Here is a 19,307-nt window from a genome sequence, read left to right as displayed (position 1 = left end):
TCACTGTGGCTTGAATATTATAGAAATGCTACTTTTTGTACCTCAAGATGGTGCAACGGTGGGGGGAACCTGGGTGGCTCAGTCAGCTGAGCGTCCAACTTTGGCTCAGGTCGTGATCTCACGGTTCATGAGTTCAAGCCCCACACTGAGCTCGCTGCTGTCAGCAAAGAGCGCACTTAGATCCTCTGTCCCTCTCTCTCCCTGCCCCTCCCCTGCTCGTGCTGTCTCTCTCAGAAATAAACAAAACATTAAAAAACATTAAAATAAATAAAACATAAAAATTTTAAAAAGATGGTGCCATGGGATGCATGGCTTGTAGAGACTTCCCTCTGTGTTATTTTGTTGATTCCTCTGCCGCAATGGACACCTGTGATCATGCACTTGGCTTCTGTGTCCTTTTCCTGCTGCCCTGAGTGCTCCTTCTGGCCTCCCTCACAGCTGAAGTTCGTGTTTCCAATGCTCCTCCTGAGCATGCCTCGATGCTTAGTGCTCAGCTCTCTCCTCCCTCGCCCTGGAAAGTTTCCCTGTCCTGGTCCCGCTCTTGCTGTCCTCTGGTCTTCAGACCCTCCGTAACCAGTTGCTGGCTGCAACCCTTTAGACATCTAAAAATCAACACATTCGACCCCTGAGTTCATCATCTTGGCCAAGCCGGTCTTTTCTCTCAGTTCTCCATCTTGACTCATGTCACGGACATTCACCCAGTTTTAGGAGTTAGAAATTTAGCAGTACCTCTGACTCTTCCCTCCACATTGAGTTAGTCATCAAGACCTGACCCTTTAAAAACAACAACTTCTTGAGCTTTTCTGGAATGTACTCGCATCTCTGCTTCCATCAGTAGTGGGCTGGAAAGTAATTAACAAACAGCTCTGGGGGGGAAGCCTTGATTTGTAGCATTTGATGGTGTCTGTTGCATCAGTACTTTCACCACGGCTGATTTCAAGCCACCCAAGGTTTAATAGTCTGTCCCCCAAACTCCTGAAAACCTCACTGGCTTTTGCAAGATGGTACAAGCCAGCTCCAGTTGACAATGGCCCCAACCCCCTTGGTGCTTCTCAGCCCCTCTCTCTTCAAGCTTCTCCCCGCTCAAGCCATTCTGTAACCAGCTGCTAAACTCAGTTCTGACCACACCGGCTCTCCTGCAGAAATGCCATTGATGGCCTCCTGGATGATTCAGTCCATGCCCCTTACCAGTTTATTGAGCTCTTGGAGACACAACCCTGCCTGCCTCTCCAGGGTCATCTTGGCTCCTATCTTTTTTTCTTCAAGGTTCAGCTCAGCTGAAACCTTTTCTCCATTTTTCGGGTTGGGTCAGGTGCCCCATCTGAGGTGGCTTGGGTTACTGCACTTATAACCTTGTATTGATGGGGTTTTGCCTTGATTTTGGTCTTTTTTTTTCTTGTGAGTCTGTAAACTTCTTCAGGGAGAAATCATGTGTTTGGTTTTTTTTGTTGTTTTGTTTTTTGTTTTGTTTTGTTTTTTACCTCCTAGCTTATATATATGGAGCAGTGGCTTTCTTATTGGAATTGATCAGTACGGGCACCTGGGTGGCTCAGTCATTTAAGCATCTGACTCTTGATTTGGGCTCAGGTCATGGTCTCATGGTTGGTGAGTTTGACCTACGCATTAGGCTCTGCACTGACAGCGTGGAGCCTGCTTGGGATTCTCTCTCCCTCTTTCTGTGCCCCTCCCCCATGCACGTGTGTGTGTGTTCTGTCTCAAAATAAATAAATAAATAAGCTTTAAAAAGTCCTCTTTGAGATGTGAACTCAACAGGAAAGATGCTTGGCTAGATCCCGGCTCCCCCACTCAATAGTTATCTCACTTTGGGCACCTGTGTCCTCATTTGTAAAACAGTAACACCTGCCTCACTCGCCTTCTAAAACCACAAGGATCAGCTGAGCTAACATATGCCAGTGTGGCTGACAGTGCATGATATGAATGTAACACTCCGCCCTCCAGATGAACCAGGAGAATGTGGTGAGCAGAGCAAGGGCAGTGGACGCAGACCTCAGATCTGAACATTGGACCGGTCATGCACTAGCTGGGCTTCTGTGACGCTTCTGTCTCCTGCTTCTCCTGCTTCCTGTTTGCAGGTCGCTGCTCCTCAGCAGGTACTCCTCCCGTTGACCTCTGATGGCTGCCGTCCTCAGGTCTTGCTCCTGGGCTCTACCCTCTGTGTGTGAACTCCCTCTGGGGCATCTCGTCATTGCCATGGCCTTAAATCCTATCTCTCCGTGGTGACTCCCAAATTTATAGCCCCCTGTCACACCTTTTCTTTGAGTTCCTGCCTTCTTGAGACGCCTCCACTCTGGTGCTGGACAAAAGCAGCCCTGATTGCGTCCTATCCAGCAGTGCCTGGGACGCCATCCCCACTCCAGTCCCCCGCTGTGTTCTTCATGTGGCCTCCTCCACATCCCCATGAGCTTGGGGTTCCCCATCTGCAATCTCCTTAACTCGGGGCAGAACCGTTTCAGTGACTCTGTCTTGTCCACTCTCGTTTCCTGTGCAGCATGCCTCACGTGCCCTAAGGCTGCGTTCATTTCTTGTTCACTTGACTGTTACTGGTTATCCTTTCTAGAATTTTAGTTCCATGAGGGGACTGTGTCTCTCGTTCACTTCTCCAGCCCCAGGGCCATGCGAAGCTCCTGACCCACAGCAGCTGCTCGGCAAATATCTGATGAACAAATGAATGTGTGTCCTGAGCAGGTTACTAACCTTGTGATAATTAGGTCTGTTCTCTAACATTAAGGGAATTGGGTGAGATATGAGATAATACACTGAGAAGAGCCTAAACCAGGACGTGGCACATAGCAGGTATTTAATGTTAGTTCCCCTTCCTATAACGAATTAAAAATTGGGGCGCTTGGATGGCTCAGTCGATTGGGCGGCCGACTTTGGCTCAGGTCATGATCTCTCTGTTTGTGGGTTCAGGCCCCGCGTTGGGCTCTGTGCTATGTGCTAACAAACAGCTTGGAGCCTGGAGCCTGCTTTGGATCCTATGTCTTCCTCCATCTCTCTCTGCCCCTCTGCCATTTGTGCTCTATCTCTCAAAAATAAACAAACATTAAAAAAAGAATAAAAAAAGAAGCTATACAAGTTATAAAGAATATATTCTTTAAGCACATAAAAATGTGTGTGGGCTATAAAGACCTTCTGCATCCAGAAGGTCTTAATCAAATATGGTAAAATGTGCATCGCTAAACTTATTACATGCACAACTGTAGAACTTATTACATATACAGGTGCCTGGGCTGTACTCCAGAGACACTGATCTAAATAATGTGTATCCTGATGCCTATCAGTTTGAGAACCAGTGATACAGAATATAGGTTGAAGTATGGTATTGGGCGTATTAGGGTTCTCCAGATGGAAAAAAAAGAGGTTTTAAATATATGGAGAGAAAGAGCGAGACTGAAAGAGGGCTGGGATCCACAGGATGGGCCAGCAGGCTGGACATTTGGGTAGAGTCGATGTTGCAGCCTTGAGTTCAAATTCCACAGGACAGGAGGCTGGAAACTCAGGCAGGGTTTCTATGCCGCAGTCTTGACCACAAGCCTTTCCACTTTGACTAGCTTCAGTCTTTCATCTTCAGTTCCTCAACTGATTGGATGAAGCCCACCCACATTAGGGGGAGGGCATAATCAGCTTTACTCAAGGTTACTGGTTTAAATATTAATTATAGCTAAAATATACCTTCAGAGAAACATCTAGACTGGTGCTTGACCAAACAGTGGGGCCTCAAGTCCTAGCCAAGTTGACACACAAAATTAACTATCATATTGAGCAAATATTTTAATTATCATTTTAAAAAATGTATTAAGCATCTACTATTTCTCCAGTTTTAGGCTAGGTTTCATGGAGTCACTATAATGCAAAACCCTATTCCCTCATGCCTCCCACCCAGGAGTTTGTTATTGGTTTTTTAAATTTTGGTGTTTCTTCCCTTAACAAAGATTCAACACATAAGAGGTGGGGAGAGGGTTCCTGGTTAGGAGCTTTTTAGGAGCCACCCAGGCAGAGTAGTCTAGAAAACTCTGTCTTCAAAGAAAGACTTCTGTATGTCAGATTTACCCACCTCAGATGATACTTATTTACTGTCTTATTCAAAAGCCACGAAAACAAAACAAAATAAATTCCAGAGCTGCTATCACGTGCCAGTTCTAAGGATACAGTGACAGAGGAAATGTGGCTTCTGCCCTCTATTTGTTGATGGTTTTGTCGTGGGGCTCCTTCGTTCTCGTGACTTGCTTGACTAAATAAAACAACGGAGCTTTATGAAACTGCAGAGGGAATAGGATGTAGTAGGAAAGACCCTTCGCTTTTGAGATATTTATTAAAGGTTGGGGAGATTTGTCATAAAGGGATATAGAGCATCAATCCAGTGGGAACACTTCTTCAGAACCGTCCCAGGGATGAGCATCAGTGGGCACCTGATTCCTTAAGCATGACCGAATTTCCCCCAACCTGTGACTGCTTGTGTCCAGCAGATGGCGCCAAACGGCTGGTTCTAGCTAGGACGCACGGGCTCCTCTGCAAAACATGAAATATATTTCTATAAAGCCAGCATCTTAAAAAAAAAAAAAGTATATTTATTTTGAGAGAGGGAGGGAGAGAAGCAGAGAGAACGGTAGAGAATCCCAAGCAGGCTCTGCACTATCAGCGTGGAGCCCAATGTGGGGCTTGAACCCAGGAACTGTGAGATCATGCCCTGAGCCAGATCAAGAGTTGGACACCCAGCTGACTGAACCACCCAGAAGCCCCTATAAAGCCAGCATCTTAAACAAAGCACTCATATTATCTGTCTGAGGCCCTTTCTTTTTCTTTCTTTCTTTCATTCTTTCTTTCTTTCTTTGTCTTTTTTAAGATTTTATTTTTAAGTAATCTCTGCACTCAACGTGAGGCTCAAACTTACAACCCTAAGATCAAGAGTCTTATGCTCTATTGACTGAGCCAGCCAGGTGCCCCCTGAAACCCTTTCTTTTGCTCCATTTTAGTGTGACCTGTGAATTTAATGAGCAGTGGCCACAGAAGTGGTTGCCAGTCCTGGAATGTGGTAATATCGTGGAATAATGGAAATGTAGGTGAAACACAAGAGATAGCCTAGTAAAGTAGCCCCCAAATATGGAGCTGACATGGGGAACGTGTGTGTGTGTGTACATGTGCTTGTGATGAAAAATACTTAAAAAAGTAAAGAGAAAATATTGTAGAAGAACCTATAAAGGGATTAAAAAAGTTGGAGATGAAAGAGTGTGCTCAAGTAAGCATCAGACTAGAGAGCTTAGTTTTGAGAGTATTAATATGGAAACTCCAGAAGAAAGGGTCCTATTCCTCTATTTCTGGTGGTCCTAATAAAAGGCTACTTGAATATCAATGAATATCACGTGAGTACAGGATTAGGAAAAATGACACCAAGTCATCCAGAGCCAATTCAATGGAATTCCTTTCAAGGGAGTCTTCCTGTACTCACAATGACCAGGAAGATCCATACCACACACAGTACCTATTAGGGAAGGGGGAGTCATAGCTTCAGGTTCTGAAGGAGGATGTTCTCTACTGCAGAAAAGGAGAAAAGCAAAAAGCAGAGTTGAATTGTCCTGGTAGACCTATTGGGTTCACTTTCTATTGAAGCTTTAAAAATCTCCCACTGAAATGAAGTCTGCATCTGATAAGGTGGAAGATAAGAAGTTGTTTGGTTTTGTGTGTGTGTGTTTTCCTGCTGCAGCTGGGGGATCTATTGCCCAGGTTAGAAGCTGCTTCCAGAGCAGGGCCATTGACTTAGTTTGAAAATGGTTCTCTGTATCCTGTGTCCCCTACCTGGAGACCCTTCAAAAAGGAAGACAAAAGGAGAGCATTCGTGACATATTCCAATGATCATACACAGGCGACCCCTGGAGACCAGACTAAGACTCTAGGAGTCTTGCCCAGTCTTGACCAGGAGGATGTGGCTTCTCTCAGGAATTGTGCAAGTTCTAAAACTCCTAAGTGAAGTGATGCTAGAGGCAGAAGTGTCATTGAGGCATAATAGTATATGATTATGGGCTTTGCAATACCTCAATTTCAACGGATTTACAACATTGCTTGCAATAAATAAATGAATAAATAAATAACCCTTTCTTCCAGGAGAGTTGATTTCTTACAGAAGGAGTATGATACCCAGGTTGGTACAAACTGGGACTTGATTACGAAATCTATGGAGAGGAACAGTATTTAATCCACATTATTCCAATTCATCATTCAAATAATATATTGTAAGCATACTCTGACAGGCCAGTAGCTCTCAATTTTGTGTGCTAAAGGATTACCTAGGGTAGGTTATTAAGATATAAATTCCTACCCCAACTCCAGATATTCTGATTGTAGAGACTGGGGGTAGAGTTTAGGAATTTGCATTTTAGAGATAATTTCATCATTTCGAGTAATTTAGATGCAGAAGATGGAAAGACCTTCCTCAGAGAAATATTACCCGAAGCAAAGGCAGAATTAGTCAATCAGAGAAACCTCTAAATTTACTTCCATTTATTCATTCACTTCCTCGCTTTCTTCTGAACACGTAATGCACCGAGCACATAATGCACCGAGCACTGAACACATAATGCATAGTGCCCTTCCTTTGTACTTGGTGCTGTGGGACATAGTAAATATGAGGAGACTCAGTTCCTTCCTTAGAGGAACTTATATCTAATGCCTGATACAGATATGCATTTACATGTGAATGACAATGTCAGGTGGTAAGCATTGCATTTGTAGAAATGATGTGGAAGTCCAAGATCATTGTAGGGATTGAGAAAGAAGTCATGTCCATGTGAGCTGGCATGCTCGGGACAGCAGGAAGGGCTCTGTGGAGGGGGTAGGACATTGCCTGGGGCCTGAATGATGACAAGTGAGCAGGATATTTGAGATGTAGGAACAGCATTCACTTCATATCCTGCTTGTTAAGCAAGTATACTATTATCATCCATAAGCCTATACTAAAGATAGCAGAGTGGCAAAGTACGGCCAGGGATTAAACTATAATCTCATTAACTACCTTCAGAGAAGAAATAAAGGAGGAGAAAGCAAAAGCTTTTGAATCAGCAACATCGTCTCCTTGTTTTTTTCAATATTCTGTTGCCAACGGAACCATTCTCTACTTTGCTAAGTTAATAAATAGTAGAAATGCTTGACATGACATGTTTATTATGTATAACTTGCTTTTCGCACAGATTCATATCTATTTCATCCAGCTGCCTTCAAAAAGTTAACATTATGATAAGACACACGACAAGTATAGGCAATTAACATTCTAAGAAGAAGAGTAGGACTGTTTGAAGCCATGGAAGGAAGATGACTTAAATAAAAAATCATGTATTTAACAAAGCAATCTGTATTCCTAACACTTCTGTTTAGGCATGGTATTTTTCTTAGCTATATTTTGCCTATTTCTTTAGGCAAAAAAAATTTTGATCCAGCTACCTCATTCCCCTTCCCCAGCTCTTCTTACCAGTATCCTAGAAAGCATCGGAAAGCAAATATTTAAAGTATCTTCTCACTGGGCATGTAGAGGAGTGGCATTGCTACCCCGCCATACTTGATGGGAAAGGACACAGACTCTGGAGCCAGACAACTGGATTTTTAATCTTAAGATCCATCACTTCCCTTCTGGGTAGCTTTGGCAAAGTTACTTAACCTTTAGGGGCCTCAGTTTCCTCGTCTGTAAAGCAGACATAAATAGGATTCTTATGATGATTAATGAATCCATACATATAAAAGCACTTAGAAGAGCCCATAGCAACAACTCAGTCAGTGTTAGCTACTGTCATGAGCTCTGGTGCAAAGGAAGGTTCACAGGGACAAGTTTACTGGGATATATAGGCAAACTGGAGAGGTATTAATATATATTTGAAAACCAGCTATAATATGGGGCTAAAAATTATTCAACCCCAACCCAAGAAAATTATATCTTCTTTTATAACAAAACATTTAGCCTATTTATAAGAATGTAATATGAAATCATATAACACATTTAAATTATGAGAATAGCAAGACTAGGGATATGAAAGTACTGGAGAAGAGTCTAGTACAACAATGCATACATGGCAACTTAGGTACGTGCAATGGGTGAACCACACATTTGTCTTCAAGCATTCTGGAAATCACTGCAGAAAAGGGGAACGTGATGAGCAGCAAGATAAAAACAGTCCAATTATTCGGAAGAAACACGGTTATTTACACAATTACTCACATGGTTGTGACCTGAGGACACTCGCCAGGTCAGCTTAGGGTGAGGCTGTGTAGCGCGATACACAACGTCTTCAGCAACTTTTTGGCAAAGGAGCTACAGGGTTTCTCAGGGCTGCTCCGACGACATTCCTCAAATCAGAACCCCAAGGGCATTTCGGTAAAGCAGTTCTAGGGGGAGATGGATTGTGGGGCCCAGGTGCTTGGCTGCCTATCTGTCTTGCTTCATCGAGAAGAAGATTTTATGATACCTGCAACACCTGTAACTTTTCATTCTGAGTTGTTCGGTTTCTTTCTTTTTTTTTTTAAATGTTTATTTTGAGAGAGAGAGAGAGACAGAGCATGATCAGGGGAGGGGCAGAGTGAGAGGGAGACACAGGATCCAAAGTAGTCTTCAGGCTCCAAGATGTCAGCACAGAGCCCAATGCGGGGCTTGAACCCACGAACCGCAAGATCATGACCTGAGTCCAAGTCAGATGCTGAACCGACTGAGCCACCCAGGTGCCCCATGTTTGGTTTCTTAAAAGCCATTTGCAACTATTTTCTCATTGAAGCCTCAGCTTCTGAAACAGGGATCATTAAACCCTTTTTATAGATAAAGAAACCGAGTCCAGGAGTGGTTGGACAGCTAGAACATGGTGGGAGTGGATTGAGGTGCTGGCTCCCTGAGCTCATCTGGACCATCAGCCCTGACCCAGGACCGGACATCTCAGAGCCCTGCTCCCTCTGCCACATCTTTTTATCCACCAACCTCTGATTGTTATGCCTGCAACTCCATTGAGATTGGTCTGGCAAAAGTCACAGATGATATTTTTGTCATCAAATTCAGTGACCTTTTTCTCAGTTTGCTTTTTTTTTTTTAATTTGAACAATCAGTTATTTACTCTGTGGCATTTTGTCTTCCTTTGGTTTGGGGAGAACTAGATACTCCTGGACCTCCTCTTACTTCCCTACCGCTTCTGCTCATTAGCCCTTATGAGCAGCTTCTCCACCCGCCTCCCACATGTTGGGGTCCCCAGGGTGCCACCTGTGGCCCTCTCTTCACACTCCCTAAAAGAGCCAATCCTGTCTGACAAATCAGCTGCCATCCTGAAAACAGCAGTTCCCAAACTTACAGAGTGAAGTCACATCCTGTATGAGGCTGAGTTCTAAGATCAGGATCTGTGGAAAAATAACGTTTCTTCAACATGAGACTGGTTCATTGTTTTTTTCAGTTGAATAAGAGACAAAACAGCTGGCTTGAATTTGGAGCTGTTATGTAGAAAAGGACGTTTCCTTACAGATGGGAATGACGCTTGGAGTAGTGAGGTGTTCATGTGGTGAGGATACACAAGAGAGGAGGAGAGGCTCCTATCTCCCATTTCACAACCTGTTTAGAGCCTACAACTTTGGGGGGAAATGGCAGAAAGAGGAAATTAAGTAGTTCTTCCTTTATTTATTTATGTTTATTTTGAGAGAGAGAATGGAGGAGGGGAAGAGAGAGAGAGAGAGAGAGAGAGAGGAATCCCAAACAGGCAATGCACTGTCAGTGCAGAGCCTGATGTGAGGCTTGATCCCACGAGCTATGAGATCATGGCCTGAGCCAAAATCAAGAGCCAAATGTTTAACTGACTGAACCACCCAGGTGCCCCTATTATTTATTTAAGACCAAGCACACACAGGTGAATTTGTGTGCATTAACAATGATTCCATGTGTCTCTACTGCCTGTTCACTGAATATCTTCAGGTGGTTGTCTCACAAGATTCCAAACTCAACACATCCAATATTTGTCATCTTTATTTTACACTCAGTTTTACTTAGATATAGCAATATACCTGCTCTGTAGTAGTCCTGTCATAAAGATACTCCCTAATTTTAGTGGCTTAATCAATACAAATTTATTTCTTATCCGTGTAACATTCCAAGATAAGTCAGGAGGTGGCGGGTGAAATGGGGCACAGGAGGTCCACTCTACAAGGTTCAGGGATCCAGACTCAAGAAGGTTCTGCCATCTTCTAGGTAGCTTCCAAGATTGCCTTGGTGTCAGCGTGCAGTCAGGAGAGGAGGCAGAAGAGAGCATGACAAGGGCACATCTACGTTTTAGTATTACACCACTTCTGTTCCCAGTCCACTGGGCCACCTAGACACCAGGGGAAGAGTTTACATCCCAACACTAAATCTGCACCATGGGAGGGAGCATAGTTCTGCATTTTGATGGAGAGGTCTCCATCTGCCATTCTCCTTCCTCCCCATTCGAAATTTGTTCTTCAATATTTTCTGAGTCTTAATTTTCACTTTTGTTAAAAAGCACCAACAATTGTGCTCTTCAAAGGGTTTTTGTGAAAAGTGAGAAAACCTGTGTAAAGCAATTAGAATGTGTCTGACTTCCAGTTGATGCTCACAAGTGGGTTAACTAGTATTGTTATTAATTAGTTGCAGAATTTTATCAGTAGCCTCATTACACCAACCTAGAAACTCTCTTCCCTCATCAGAACCACCAATAAGTTGGTGAGTCCTACATACCTAATTAAAAAATACATACATATTTATGTCTTTAAATGCAAGAAACATGTTTCTGACAAGAAAATTGAAACATACATATTTGGATATTTTTTAAAAAGAAAACAAAAGCCACTCTCCTTGGCAGATCCAATGTATTTATATGGCTTCAACTACCATCTTTAAAATGGGTCCTATATGCCAGATGGACTTAACAGATATGTTCAGAACATTACATACTAAAACAGAAGACTATATGCTTTTTTCAAGTACACATGGGACATTCTCCAGAATAGATCACGTATTAGGCCACAAAACAATCCTTAGCAAATTTAAGAAGATCGAAGACATACAATGCACCTTTTATGACCACAATGCTAAGAAACTACAAGTTGACCACACACACACACACACACACACACACACACACACACACCTGGAAAGAGCACAAGTGGAGGTTATGTAACATGCTAATAGACAATGAATGGGTCAGCCAGGAAATAGAAGAAGAAATAAAAAATACATAGAAACAAATGACAATGAAAACACAATGGTCCAAAACCTTTGGGATGCAGCAAAAGTGGTCATAAGATGGCAGTATATGGCAATACAGGCCTACCTCAAGAAGCAAGAAAAATCACAAATATGCTAACTTTACACTTAAAGGAGCTAGAAAAAGAAGAACACACAAAACCTAAAACCAGCAGAAGAAGGAAATAATAAAGACTAGAGCAGAAATAAATGATATAGAAACTAAAAACCAATAGATCAGTGAAATGAGGAGCTGGTTCTTTGAAAAAATTAATAAAATTGATAAGCCAGACTTAGAAAAAGAAAAGAGAAAGGATTTCAAATAAATAAAATCACAAATGAGAGAGGATAACAACCAACAACACAGAAATACAGTTATAAGAGAATATTATGAAAAACCATATACCAGCAAATTAGACAACCTAGGAGAAATAGATAAATTCCTAGAAACATATCAACTACCAAAACTGAAGTAGAAAGAAATAGAAAATTTGAACAGACCAATAGCCAGCAAAGAAATCAAATCAGTAATCAAAAAACTCCCAAAAAACAAAAGTCTAGGACCAGATAGCTTCAAAGGTGAATTCTACCAAACATTTAAAGAAGATTTAATGCATATTCTTCTCAAACTATTCCAAAAAATAGAAATGGGAGGAAAATTTCCAAATTCCTTCTTTGAGGCCAGCATTACCCTGATACCAAAACCAAATAAAGACACCGCTAAAAAAGAGAACTACAGGCCAGTATTCCTTATGAACGTAGATGCAAAAATTCTCAGCAAAATACTAGCAAACCAAATCCAACAATACATTAATAAAATAATTCAAGTTGAATTCAATGAAATGTTGCTTCACACCTGTCAGAATGGCTAAAATCGACAATACAAGGACAACAGGTGTTGGTGAGGATGTGGAGAAATGTGTTGCATTTGTGGTGGGAATGCAAACTGGTGCAGCCTCTGTGTATGGAGTATGGAGTTTGGTATTTCTTCAAAAAGTTAAAAATAAAACTACCTTAGGACTGAATAATTGCACTACTCAGTATTTGCCCAAAGAATACAAAAATACTAATTCAAAGGGATATATGCACCCTGATGTTTATAGCAGCATTGTCCACAATAGCCAAATTATGGAAACAGCCCAAGTGTCCATTGATGGGTAAAGAAGATGTGGTACACACACACACAGTGGAATATTACTCAGTCATCAAAAGAACGAAATCTTGACATTTACAACAACATGGATGGAGCTAGAGAGTATTATGCTAAGTGAAATAAGTCAGTTAGAGAAAGACAAATGCCATCTGATTTCACTCATATGTGGAATTTAAGAAACAAAACGAATGAGCAAAAGGGAAAAAAAAAGAGAAAGGGAAGAAAACCAGGAAATATACTCTTAACCATAGAGAACACACTGATGGTTGCTAGAGAGGAGATAAGTCGGGGGATGGGTGAAATAGGGGATGGGGATCGTGTGACGAGCACACGATGATGTGTGGAAGTGTTGAATCACTAAATTCTACACCTGAAACTAATATTACATGGAAATTTAACTCAACTAACTGTAATTGAGAGAAAAACTTGGAAGAGACAAAAAGGGTCTTATATGACTGGATTAGAACTCCCAGCTGGAAGGGATCTAGTCAAGTCTTCTTCTTCCCTTATTTTAAAACTGAGGAAACCATAGCCCTGCTGATGACAAAGCTGGGACTCGAATCTAGGTCTTTTGACTCCAATCAAATGCCCCATTGTCATTAATGTCTTCCTACATAAGAACATTTACATGTTCCTCTTGATTTTCATCCCTGTGTTTACCTCCTAGTTTGATGTCACAGAAAAATAAAGTCAGCCAAAACCCACTAAGCAACTCGTCTCCTCTGTCCTCACAGTTATTGATTGGTGTCTGTTGGATGAAAATGGCTGCTGTATGAATTTCCTCTAATCTCCTCTGGTTACCAAGCCAGTGAAAATTCCAGAGTGCTAAATTCTGGCTCTTCAAACATGGTTCCTGGGGTCCCCAAACCTTCCTGCTTTTTATTCTGAGCAGCAGATGGCACTGTGCCCAAGTCTGGAAAGATGTTGAGGGAAAATGCACTCAAGCTTCCTGCAAAACCCTCCCTTAGATGCATAGGCAGGCTCACCTTCCCGGCTTAGAGTGCTCACAACTGAGTGTGAGCTGGTTCGAAATGTTGGGGCAGAAGCTGGTTCGTGACTGAGCTCGCTTCCTCACCTCCTGGGCGCACAACTGGACTATATTTCTTGGTTTCTGTTGTAGTGATTGAGCTGCGGCCAGTGCATTGTGGGAGAAAGTGATCTTTCCATTTCCAGGCCCGGCCTGTGAAAGTCTCCTGTACTTTCCCCCTCTTCTAGCTGGGTGTCAATGCCTAGGATGACCCTGGAAACCATAGGATGGAGGTAGCAGAGTTGGCATCAGCCTGGGTCCCTTTATGACTGCACGGAACTGAGTACCCTCTCTGATTTGGGCCCACATTGGGGTGCTACATGAGTATGAATTACTGAAGTCCTCTATACTTGAGTCTGTTAGGCAGGGGGACCCACTCCCTGTCCTCATGGATCTTACGGCAAAGCAAGAGACAGAAACACAAACGATTAACTAGTTATTGGCATTGATATTGAGTGAGGGACAAAACAGTGGGAGCAATCCATTTTTCAAAGCGTAAACTGAGTTTATAAGCTGAGTAGATTTAATGAGTAGCTGGAGGGGACTACAGGGGAGGAGCCAAAGCATTCCAGGCAGGGGAGAGTGTGCACAAAGACAGGAGTGGGGAATCAGGAGCGTAAATAGGAGGAACGAGAGCACTCTGTGATAGCTGAGTTGAGAGCAGGCAAACCAGGTGAGGCTCGCCCTGGCTGAGTCCTGTGTTCTTAACACGGCTACCTGGCTGTGGTAGGTGCCACGCTGTGCCAGATGACACCGTGAGGGCTGTGACTTTGGGGCACCCTTATGAGGAGCAAAAGAGGCAGCTCCTATTTTGATCTGAGTGGTGTAGAAACGGAGCGTCAGATTTGGGTTCATAAGTGACATAAAAATGACGAGTCAACATCCTTCACTTGTAGATGTGATAATCCTTCTGTTTCTATCATCTCCTATTTTTCTAAAAAGCGTTAAGGTGGGCTCCATGTGCTTTTATTACATAAGTCAACCGTCCAAGTTTTTCTCTCTCTGATTTTAACCCTCTGACCTACAGAAACAGAGACAAAAACAAAAACAAGTAACTCCAGTTTCAGACCACTGGTATTAAAGAAAAGTGAGGTTTTATCTTTCTGAGAGTGGAGGCAAACACCCTTCCCCCTGACTCCACCTCCCATTTGTGGGGCAAAGAGTATCCAAAATTGCGTGTGCAAGAAGATCCATTGAGAGGCAGGGGGAAAAAACCCATTGGAACTTCTATTTTGTTGAAAAAAATTATGTAAGAACATTTAACGTGAGATCTCCCCTTTTGACCAGTTTTGAAGGTCACGATTCCTAGGTATTGTGACCTATGGGTACAATATTGTACAGATCTCTGTGTGTTTTTTAAATCTAACCACACTTAATATATAATCAATGCAGACAAATAATTTGTGAATAAAAATATGTATATGGAAGATACCTGATGAAATCAGGTAAGCAATCAACAAAGTTTGGAGAATTTCATGCTGGTAGTCTGCATGTTCCTGGTTCCTCCTAAAATCCCGCAGGAGGGGCCCTCCTATCCTTACCCTCAGGTGAGCAGCCAAATACCTTCTGCGGGAGGAACTCAGGGAAGTGAGTCCCTCCTGTCTCCTCCCTAGCAGCACATTCCTTGGCTCTGGTCCATTTCTGCTTTGTCTTGTCCTGGCAGGACTTTTGGTCCTGAAGTCTGCTCCTGCCCAGTAGAGCACTTTCCCTCCTGTGTGGCGACTCCACTGTTACCTTTCGGCTATGGTCCCCAGCCCTCCTTTCTCTCTTGGGTGGAACCACTGAGCCTTACCTGTCTCAGGCACACCACCTCCTGACCTCCTGCCCACGATCTCCAGCAGCCAGCTGCCCGCCTTTACATTAGCCCTGCCTTGGCAATATCTTAAAGGACTAATGCTGCTCCTAGTGAGTGTTTCTGTGATTTTGAAGGAATAGTGATAATACAATAATAATAGTAGTGACAACTGCCATTTGTATGCCCACTAGTGCCTTGTGCTTTACACGATCATCTCCAATGCTAATGGCTTTGTAAGGGGTGGACTGTCATTCTTACTTTTGCGACAACACAATGGAAGCTGAGACTGTAAGCCCAAATATCTGAGCTGGGATTTGTAGACAAATGACCTGTCTGCTACCAAACTCTGGATCTTTCTGCCACACTCCAGGGCTATTCTCGCCAGTACTCAGCATAGCGGGGCAGGGTGGGGAGGGTAGTTCCATTAACGTCAGATCAGTGCTGAAATGGCCTTGCTGGGTGAGAAGTGTCCCCTTCTTCTCCAAGCAAACAATCTAATTTGCAGGCTGTGATAAAAATAGATAAATAAATACAATGGTTGGAAATACTTGAGGTACATCTGGGACAGAAAGGAATTTTAACGTCTAGAGCTTTGGGTAGTGCACATGTTGCCCCGGGCTCAGAAAGGACCCATGGGCTCCTTCTTCCTACAGATAGCCCCCCTGGGTGCAGGAGCCTAGCCCCACCTGGCCAGTCCTGCCAGATGCACTTCCCTCTGTGATAGGACTTGCGGGCACAGCCACATCCACTCCCCCCACCCCGCCCCTTCATGAGCATCTGGGGCCACGACAGAATGTTTCTGTCTACTCTACCTCACACCCAGCTTCACACCTGGGCTGATTTCCCGATTTCACTTTTCCACCTTTCAGGTTTGTGGTTGCCTCTCCAGCAGAATCAAAACAACAGATTTACACAAAACACTGTGGGTTTGGACCAGAAAGTGTCCTTGAGCAACATGTTTATTCTATGCTTCTCTCCCCTACCCTTAGCTACTACCTGGGAGAACCCATGGAGAGGAAAACCAACTTTCTTGGGAAATAGGCAGAGGCATGCTGAAAATCTGCTACAGCTGTCCTCCATACCTGGGATACATTTAATCAGAACATAATGCACCTGCTGCCCAAAAACAGGGTGGGAGTCCCTTCCTTGCCAAGGGAAACGGAACAGCCCCTGGCTGCTGGTACATTTGCCCCCCACAGGATGGGGACAGATAGGTGATTGAGGGTTTGGGAAAGTTCTTTCCCTCAAATGAGGATCCAGCTGATAGTCCTGCTGCGTGTTGCTTATTTCCAAGCACTTCAGGGTGGTTTCCTCTGAACTTTAGCTTCTAGAACCCAAGACCTGGAGGGTTGAGGCTCTTCTTTGGATCACACTTCCACACTCCCTCTTAAATTGCAGGCCAACCGTTTGATTTCTGCTGCCTTTGTCCTCCCATAAAAGGGATTTGGGGGCATAATTCTTCGAGAAATCTCAAGTGCTTTTAATCAAAAACTACTTTTGATTCTTCATCTTTTTTCTTGCAGCTATTTTGAGTTTTGTTCTCCTTGGTTTGCAGAGGCTTCTAAAAATGCATTAGTTTCCAGCTTCACAGGTGAGAGCCGAGGTCTCCAAAGAGCAAAGTGGATTCTGGATGAAGCTGAGTCAGTAATCAGCTTTGTTGGCCTTTGACTCTACCCAATTTGCTTGCTCTGAGGAGGTGTGTAGAGTGAATGTACACACAGAAAATGGGTCATGGTTCCTGTATTCCAGGAAGAAAGATGCCCCACAGGCTCACTCTCCAGCCTTCTTTTCCAGCAGGTACTGACCAATTTGTTTGTACTTTGAGCTCTAGTCAAGAATGGAGAGTCTAATTGGATCTCCACACTAACCAAAATGTTCAGAGCTTGTATATAGAATACTAATTTCTAACTTGTCATCTTGTAGTCTTTCTGGTGAATAAAGGGAAAGGGTAACTGGGCACATTTTTGTGTATCTTTAGTGGTGATCTTTAGAGGGGTCAGATGCCTAAGATGCCCCAAACAATGGGCCACATCAGGTGACCTGGCCCTCATTCCCATGCTTCTCTCTCTCCAGCTGTGACACACGAACTTTGTCTACTCATAATCATTATTATATAGCTGACTCTTCATGTTTTGCAATGAAAAGATGGAAAATTCAAATGAGATGGTTAAAATCCACATGGCTCTAGATATAATGAAAAACAGTCATGTACTGAGACACAGTGTCTCTCTTTACACACATACACACATCCCACTCATCTATGTTTGGGTTTTTACTTTGCATCTGATTATAATCCTCTTTTGGCTTGTTCCATACTGCCAATAACCAGGGGACCCAGAAGGACAGCTGGGAAAGGAGCAAGATGACCATCTACGTGTTGTCCTTTGGGAATGACTTTCAAGTTCATGGCTGCGGTGGCTGCTACCCAAAGTCAACAGCACAGAAACCTTCCTGTTATATCAGAACCTCTATCTAAAAATGGATTGACTCAATAGGAAAGCAACAGCAAAAGGTAATACTTCCTTAGTCGGTATCAGTCAGTGGAACAAACCAGTCCTGGGTCTTGGTCCCTCTGGAGGGTTTTTGAGAGATCTATGGTTGTCATGAATAAGTCAGGCCATGTAGACAAGACACAGGAGATTCAGCTTGGAGCTCTTAGGACCAAAGCAGATTACTAATGTCTCTTTATATATAACCAAATATTCTTTGGAGGAGAAGATGGGACTGGATCAAGTTCGTTTGGGAAATTCTGCGTTAAATAAAGTTAAATGGGTTTCGTCAGCCTTTAAAAACTCAGATTTTATTGTGAAAGTCTTAAGTGGGGAAAATACCAGAAAGCTGTTCCCAAACTTTTTTGACCTAGAAGTTCCTCTTCACTGGGAATCTCTAACATTTCAAAGGGCCCTAAAATCCCACACCACCCAATTTGGAGAATGCCATTTGGAGAAGTCAGAGAAGCCCCAGCTGTCCCAGGTCACCAGCTCCCCTGAGACTCAGGTTCTAGCCCAGTGGTCTTCACATTTGGGTATCCACATCCTTGGAGATGCACAAAGGCTTGCAAAAAGTCCAAATTCTAGGTTCATCACTTTCCTCCAACTGCTCTGCCCATTCCTGTGAGCTGTTCCTGCAGGATACAGTGCCTCCTTTTGGTTCTTGCACAGAGGCTGTTTTATAAAATGGGGGGGGGGGTCCTCTGCCTCCCCCCTACTTGTGATGCTGCATTGCCCCAAGGTAGGCAAATCTCTGGGGTGCCCGGCAAATGCTGTTTTTAAAAGACAGTGAATGAGTCTATTGACTGAGTAATCTTTTTACAACTCAGATGATTTCTACTTCTTTGCTTTCATGCAAATTGAGGGAAGACCTAATTGAATTGTAAGAGAATTAGATCAGTTTCACTGATAGATCACCATATCAGAAGGGGCTTGGTAATTGTCATAGCTATGATAAAATTCCTTCCATTCTAATTTTGCTTCTATAAAAATTCTATCATAGTGCTTACAATAACTGTAACAACAATAATTACAAGATGGGAATAATGTTGATGACAGACCCCATCTATTTTAGCAAGAAGTCTGATGAAAAGTAGTTTTTCCAATAAAATTTTACCTTTTATGGTGAATAATTATTTATAAAAATTGTATTTATAAAAATTGTTATTTTAATAAATTGTGTATTAGTAATACCCATAGTGACAATTCAGTTTAGAAATATTTCTTTGATACCTAGAGCTATATAGTCACAGGAAATTTTAGACACTAATTTGAAATTAATTAAAATGTGAAAGATTAATTTCAAGTTGTATATGTATTCTTGCTTCAGATAGTTATGCTTGATCAATAAAAGTGTTTCAGACGTAAAACATCACATTATCATACATTCATGTGTGGAATGGAGATATAACCTCAGGAGTAAATGAAATAATTTTTTGCTTGTTGGCATATACTTAAAATGAATTATGGGGGCACCTGGGGGCTCTACCGATTAAGCGACGGACTCTTGGTTTCAGCTCAGGTCATGATCTCAAAGTTGGGGAGATTGTGCCCCAGGTTGGGCTCTGGGCTGACAGAATGGAGCCTTATTGGGATTCTCTCTCTCTCTCTCTCTC

At 42.8% G+C, this 19,307-nt stretch overlaps 1 protein-coding gene across 8 annotated transcripts in view; it reads left to right on the top strand.

The window, feature by feature from the left end:
* CCDC3 (coiled-coil domain containing 3) overlaps nucleotides 1–19,307 on the top strand; it is a 192,370-nt gene that overhangs the window by 19,879 nt on the left and 153,184 nt on the right. For 3 of the 8 annotated variants that reach the window (XM_053225301.1, XM_053225297.1, XM_053225296.1), the window contains 2 exons: nucleotides 16,726–16,999; nucleotides 17,532–17,714. The exons of 2 other annotated variants lie outside the window; for them this stretch is intronic. The gene's annotated coding sequence lies outside the window, so the exon portion shown is untranslated. The remainder of the gene's footprint in view (nucleotides 1–16,725; nucleotides 17,000–17,531; nucleotides 17,715–19,307) is intronic. 3 more of the 8 variants (XM_053225303.1, XM_053225298.1, XM_053225299.1) reach the window with 2 other exon arrangements.

The sequence above is a fragment of the Acinonyx jubatus genome, chromosome B4, assembly GCF_027475565.1.
Source record: "Acinonyx jubatus isolate Ajub_Pintada_27869175 chromosome B4, VMU_Ajub_asm_v1.0, whole genome shotgun sequence".
Classification (NCBI taxonomy): Eukaryota; Metazoa; Chordata; class Mammalia; order Carnivora; family Felidae; genus Acinonyx; species Acinonyx jubatus.
Note: the sequence above shows the minus strand (reverse complement) of the source record. Positions and strands in the feature narration are given on the sequence as shown.